Source organism: Anomalospiza imberbis, chromosome 3, assembly GCF_031753505.1.
Source record: "Anomalospiza imberbis isolate Cuckoo-Finch-1a 21T00152 chromosome 3, ASM3175350v1, whole genome shotgun sequence".
Classification (NCBI taxonomy): Eukaryota; Metazoa; Chordata; class Aves; order Passeriformes; family Viduidae; genus Anomalospiza; species Anomalospiza imberbis.
The window spans coordinates 94,248,424-94,255,602 of NC_089683.1; positions in this window are offsets into that span (position 1 = coordinate 94,248,424).

The following is a 7,179-nucleotide window of genomic DNA, read 5'->3' on the forward strand; positions in this document are numbered from 1 at the left end:
GATATATTGCTCTGAGCTCAATGTACAAGTAGAAATTGCTACCATTGTATACTGCATGCTGAAAGCTGAATTAATTTCTCTCTGCGTTTTACATTCTGCTTGATTCCCCCCTGCCTTCTCCACTGGAAAATTCTACCTTTCCTTTTGAATGCTACATTCCCCAGCATTCTTTTAGCTAGAATAGACCCCTGTGATGATTGCTACTTTGCTAACTTCGGCAGGCACCAGAGACAAAAATAATTGTTTCTCTGGCTACATCACAGCTGGGTCCTAGGAAGCTATTGTGCCCTCCATCATCCACAGAAAGAAGGACAGCGCAGGACAAGAGGAGCAGCAACATGTAGAACAGTCCTCTGAGCCTCAGCCACACCTCGGTGCCAGATCATGGCATGGTGCTGCAGCCAGCGCTGAAACTGGGGTCATGCTGAAAGCAGCAAGACTAGTTAAGCATGGGCTTCTATCTCCTGGAGGAGAAACCTTTAGCCACATTATTCCCAGTTTCCTCAGAGATGGAAGAATTCCAAGTCGTGTTTCTTCCCCATTCCTCCATCTGCACAGTGGCTAAAATAATTTCAAAGAGTACAGAGGCAATTTTTCTAAAGATGTCTATGTATTAGCAAGTAGGACAGTGCAATAGGAGCAGATCTGCAGAACAAAACAGTTGGTGCTGCAGGTGCAACATCCATACTGCATGTATTCATGGAGATGAAAGGGGTAGCTCAGACCAGCCCCTGGTCCTATCTTTCAGCTCAGCATGGATCTGGGAAGAGCCCTCTGAGACAGCTTCAGGTGAGACACAGCATAAGAAATGGGCATGGATTGGAGATTTACTGCAAAAGCTGTCCTGATAGGATCCAAACATTAATATATGCACACCTGCCACCAGCTCCCACTTCAGCACCAATATAGAAGGTGCATTTCCAAAAAACCTCACCACATGGAATGTTAAATCATTCCATGAAGGTATGCTCAGTTAGTATCAGCACGTGAGTGCAGTTAGAAAACATGGCCTCACCTAGCAGCATAGATAGTCAGGAAAACTTAATTCCTAATTGCAGCATTGTCTATCTGAATGCAGAGCCCTGAAATCTTGAGGATCTGGTCTGTAAAAGTTCTGTTTCAGCTTCTTATTTTTGGTATGGGGTGATGTTACTTCCTGATGCCAGCTCTGAGCCTTTTATTGCAAACCTTGGGTTTCATCATCATCTGTAATTCCAGGTCCAAAAGTCATAAGACAAACAAAACTTCTCCTTCCCCATTATGAGGAAGCATTACAGAGCATACATTCTTAAGGATGGTTGTAAGTGAATCCTATTAATTGAAAGGTAATAATTGGAATACTGAATATTTTATCAATAGTATTGAGTATTCATCTACCCAGCATTTGTCGTTTTTTGCCCCCTTGTGCAATGACTGACTGTCTGATAAAGAGCTTCCTAAAGAGGACTAAAATAGGAATACAGCTAGTAAAGACTTGAATAATGACACCTTTGCCACCATTAACCAGGAAGACTGAAGCAAACATTGCTTTTGTTCTTTCTGGGAAGCAAAGCAGAGGCTTCTTAGATAAAAGCATATTTCTTTGAAAAGAGAGTCCAAGGTTTCATTTCACTGTATGCAGTCAAACAAACCTGCAGCAGAATTGTTTCTTTGACCACAATTTGTAGCCTCTGTGATTATGTACTTGGCCCACCAGCCTTCTAGAAGCTTATCTTGAATCTTTCAGAGTGCTCCTATGGTTTGCATCTTGTTTGTCTGGTTGTCTGATTTCAATCAGAAACTTGAAAAACTGAGTAGGAAATGCCAACATCTACCCACACTTTCCATCCCTACACAAGAAACACACACCACCTTGAAACTTCCCAAGGGGCCTGGCATGTGCGTTTAGATGCGTTACACGCGACTGAATTTCAATGTAAAAGTTGAGCTGTCTCATAAAGGAGCTTATGTCTTCCTGTTCTTTTAAATACAACCCCCAAAACACTTGTGCTCACTTGTTTTGATATGTTTTTTTCCCAGTTCACTGTAAGAAAAGTGAAAATCAATATGTGAAGGTGTCTCTTCAGGTATCTGAAAGGTAGCCACCTTGTTCTGAAGGAGGTTTAGAATAAGGAACAAATAGAAACAACAAGTACCACTGCTGTGAAAATATCAAAATGAAGTTGTTTTGGCAGAAAGAGGAAGTTGAACAGCTTTCCTATAGCACAAGCAGTCCCTAAGCAATACTTTTAAACGCTTTGCTAGATTGCACGTCTGCCTCATTTAGCAGGAAGACAGATTTTTCCTGATTAATGCAACCCCTTGAATCTATTTTATGTCTATACATTCTCAAGGTCTCTCCATACTGTGTTTCAAAAAAATCTGGGTGTCCAAGGGCTTTTATTTTTTTTTAATCTGTAACTTTGAAAAATGACATAGCAGCTCAGACTGCTAGGTAAAGATTAGAGGTTGCTTAACTCTGAAAACTTCCCCCAGTCAAAAGCCCAGACTGTTATATTGTCATATACACAATTTGCAGGTGGAGATCTATTTCTCTGTGCTAGAAAAGAATTTTGATTATTTAATTTATTAAAATACTTACCTTGCCAGCAAGTTAGCATCCTAACTCTAGGCTTGACCTACAGAATGATTAATCTTTCTACAAACATGTTAATACCTTTCATAATGCATCAGTTCAGCTGTCCTCACTGCACAGCCACCTTCCACCTCATCATGTTTGTGCCATGATTTTAAAAAGAAAACCTTTCATTTTAAAAGTGTGTGTTAGAAATCTGCTGACAATTATGTGGCAGAGAAATAGAGAATTTAAAACAAGTAGTTAAAGTGTGTCAGAATGAGGACATGTCCTTTAACACAATGTTTACAATTTTTAATTAAAATGGTTCAATATAAATCAAACAGCTCTTTTTCTGTGGCACAGATTACACAGTAGTAGGGACTGTCCTTTTTAAGTCAAAAGAGTTGATTTCTGAGCAGGATGTTAAGGCAGGGAGGAATGAGGAGTGTAAAGGACAATGTCCTTCTTAGAGAAAGGCATGGTAAATTTATATTTCTCAAACGTTTCTGAGGTTTATCTGAAATACAGGTTAAATCAAATCTATCTTGTATGGCAAGTAACACAGAAGAGGAGAGTCAGAGTCCATAGCAGGTTTGAGATAAATCCAAATGGAGAGGTGAGTAGATGAGTTCCTCTGCTCCTGTTGAAACCTGCCAGTCACAAGCATCAATTTGTAACATATCTGTGCTGTTTTCAGACTGAAAATACCACATAAAATGATGCCAGCTCAAATCAAGATCTTAAGATCTGGTGTTTAACTACTTTCATCTATGAAGACACACACAGTTTTGGCAGAAATCAGTAATGAGCATGGTAGCAGCACTCAGACACATTATATCCTCTTTAAAAATTCCATCCTCTGCATTATTTATTGCTAATGACCTTCTAACTTCTAGAAGCTTGCAGCTGCTTAGATGGAGCAAAGGGTGCAATTAATTTCTGTCCTGATTTCATAGCTGTTGTTTCGAGGTTTGCCAGTACTACAGGTAATTCTAAATCTTGCCATCCCTGGGAGGAGATGGCTGTCAGCAGGTCAGGGACAGCTGAATCCTGGAGAGCCATTTGTGCTTGTCCCATGTGCTCCTCTAGCAATAGTCATCACCTCCCACAACCAATCATCTCTTTGCACAGCAGCATCCAAACTGGCTTTCCAGGTGGGAATTCCCTGGCATTGTTTTCTGGATGACAGCAAAAGCAGCACAAATTCTGGTTTTATACATCATATTTTTCTTCTAGGAGAACAAAAGGACTCCTTTTAAGAATCCATAATAGTGAGCTGGGACTCTAACACCAAAAGTCGTGTTATCCACTGCTAAATAAGTGCACGTGGCACTCATTCAGTACCTGGATGCTCCCTACCTTCACTGGCATGATTATGGATGAAAAGTGACTTTTGTTTTTTATCCTAAGAGCTTTAAGCTGTACATATAACCAACACCACTGTATGTATGGTTAATCTTTCTCTATTACTCTTCAGTCCTCTTCTTATGGTGCCATCCTAAATATTTTTAATCTGATAGGGAGAAAAAGTAATCTATTTGGTACTTAAATTAAGTGGCAATAATCCACATAAATCTTGAAAGATAAATGGTTATATAGTAGTTTCCATTAGGTACAAAGGCAAGGTAAAGCTAGTTCTAACTGCCCCTAGTTCATACATATCAGCCTGCCCCTGGTCTTTGTTAGCTGAGGTGTTCTGCCCCATGCTCAAATGCACATAACTTCTGCATCTTTTGCAAAAGACAGAAAGGACAAGGAGAATTGCAGCTTTCTCCAGTTTTCTTCTGATTTGGTTTGGTTCAGCATAGCCTCTTTTCCTCAAATTATGCCAAACATTATCTCTGTCCTGTGCCACTTCCTGTGCAGATATGAAAATGGTGTCCTTGTTGCTACAGATCATGCAGCATTATCGACTTCTCACCCATTCCAGCAGCATGTTATGCTGCCTCTGACTAATTCTTGTCTTGCCCAATGTCTGTATCACTACTCTGAAGGGTGCTGCATATTGTATATGGTGTGACATAGGCTTCCTGCATAAATGACATTCATTAAAATGAGGTATGTGTACCTGTTCTATGGCTTTTGGCACATATGGAATCGTTAAGGTTGGAGAAGACCTCTAAGATTATCAAGTCCAACCACAACTGAGCTCACCACCAAACCATGTCTTCAAGTGCCATTTCCACACGTTTTTCGAACACTTCCAGGTATATTTACTGGTGTGTACAAACTATGTCCCTGTCACCCACTTGAAATCATCTGAATATATAAGCTGTGTATATTTTTAACAAGGATCTAAAAATATAATGTAAACACAGTTGAACATGTCAATGTTTTTACCTTGGAAGGAATTGTCCTTTTCTTTCAAAAGTTTCAGACAGGTCCTATGCATGACATTCACTGAGATGAACACGCAGCATACATTTAGGCTTTGATAGCACCTTTGCTCAAAAGGTGGAAAAACAAAAAAAGCAACAGATCAAAGCAACACAAAAAACCTTATAAGTTTTAATTAAACATCAGCAGCCGCATCCTGTCTTCTCAGAAAAAGTCCCATTATTTGTGCTATGTAACATTAATGCTCACTGAATTGTAAAGCTCAAGGGAACTCAAAGCACAATTTGGAAGAGACAAACATTTGTTTTTCAGAAACAGATTCATTATCGTTTGAAGTAGTGGTATAATCTAACCAGAGATCTTCTGGGAATATCTTTGAAGAGTCCTGTCTCTGCAAATAAATTTAATTTATAAGAAAAGGAAATAAAATGACTAGAAAGGGCCAGATTAGTACCGCAAAGAGAACACTGAAGATATTTCTTCTAGGGGACATTTTACCCTTCAGAAAATCATCAGGAAAACAAACAAATAAACAAACCTTAGTTTAAAAAGAATTTTAAATAATGGATTAAATTCTACCTCATGGTCCTCCATGAAAATGGAGATGGCTTTGGCCACAGTCTCCCAGAGGTGGATTTGAAGTTTTGTCTTTTTAACAAAGCACTCTCAGAGTGGTTTAGAGCAATACCAGTAATAGCAAGATATTTCTCTAGAGATTCTGGCAACAAAAGCAGCACAGACTCAATGTAGTTCTAGTAATTCAAGCATGGCTTTGGAGTATGTGCTCACACCTAGGCTGTATTTGCGCTTCATGGAGTTTTTTGACTGCAAAGACATTTTCTTTACACAAAAATAATCATATAGGACTTAAATGAGCCAGACTCTTTCATCAGAACTTCTGATTAAAAGATAGCCTTCTTGGGTCTGATAGATTTCTGAACTGTATTTGATACCAGAATTACAACTGATTGAGAAGATGTCCTAATATAACCTGTACCATTGAGAAGCCTCACCAGGGCAGAAATTTTCTAGAAACACAAAGCAGAGATAGCTCAGTGACTTAAGCCAGTGAGCACTAGGAAATAACAGGTAATCAAGGGTAGATTTATTGCCAAATATAGCTGTTCCAGTAACACTTACATTTCCCATTCTTATTGTATTCATTTAATAATTTTCAGTTTACTCAAAGGAAATTGCAGTAGATTCCTGTTTGTTAGCACCTGCCTACACAGCATCAACACTTCAGGAGAGCAATGTGGCCAGGCAGCTGCACAGGATAACAAAGACAAACAGTTCCTGCTGGCTGAGTCAATCAGCCATTGCTTGAATGTGAAGTGTTGTATGATGTTATTAGTCATTGTTAATTCTTGTAAATATTCTTGGCTGAGAAAAGGAAGGTGTGGAGTGCGGCACCTCAAGCTGCCTGAGCTATCTGGAGCTGTTCAGTGTGTTACTCACAGCTTCATATTAAAAACATACCGACTGGTTAGCACAGGCAAATCCTTGTTGGACTGCTCAGCTGAAAGTGGCAATTGGAGAGTACCAAACAAATTTAGATCCTATAACCAGCAATGAAACTGTCTATACTATTCCCCAAAGTTGTTTGTGCTTGAAGATATTTCTCACAGCACAGTACAATAGCTTTGAAGGTCTTTGATTTCTTCCTAAAATTGTCCTAATAATTCATATAAATAAGATTTTTCTTTAATCTAATGAAAATATTAGTGTGACTGGTGAAAAAAACTTTTGACCTTGTCCCTTTTTCAATGTCAAATTTACTGACAGAGCTGTGAACTCACCTCATGCTGTCACTAGGCAGAATTGGCTGAAGGCAAAAATCCACCTACCTGCATAAGCATAGAAAAGGCAGAAAAAGCTGGCAAAACAGGACATAAAACCACAAGGAGACCTTCTTTGTGAATTGTCTTGGAATGAGAACTTCAAAATAGTGTGCATTCTCATAAGTATGATTTTGAAATGGCAAACAAATAGAAAATATTTTTTAATAAAATCCTTGAAGAAAAAAACAAACAGAAAAAGATTACTAAAAATATGGGGGGGTTATGTTAGAAAAATAGTGGTTTTTTAATGTTATTAAAAAAAAAACTGCTTGGAAAAGCAGTTACAGTCTGTTGTTGTGTGTTTTTAACCATTAATGATTTTTCTGCCTAAGAGAATTATAACAGTTATTATAACAAACATTTTCCGCAAAAAGCTTTATGTGGACCAATGGCTAGACTTTTTACTAGAAGAAAGGATAGAAAATGTTCAACTGTAATAGTTGA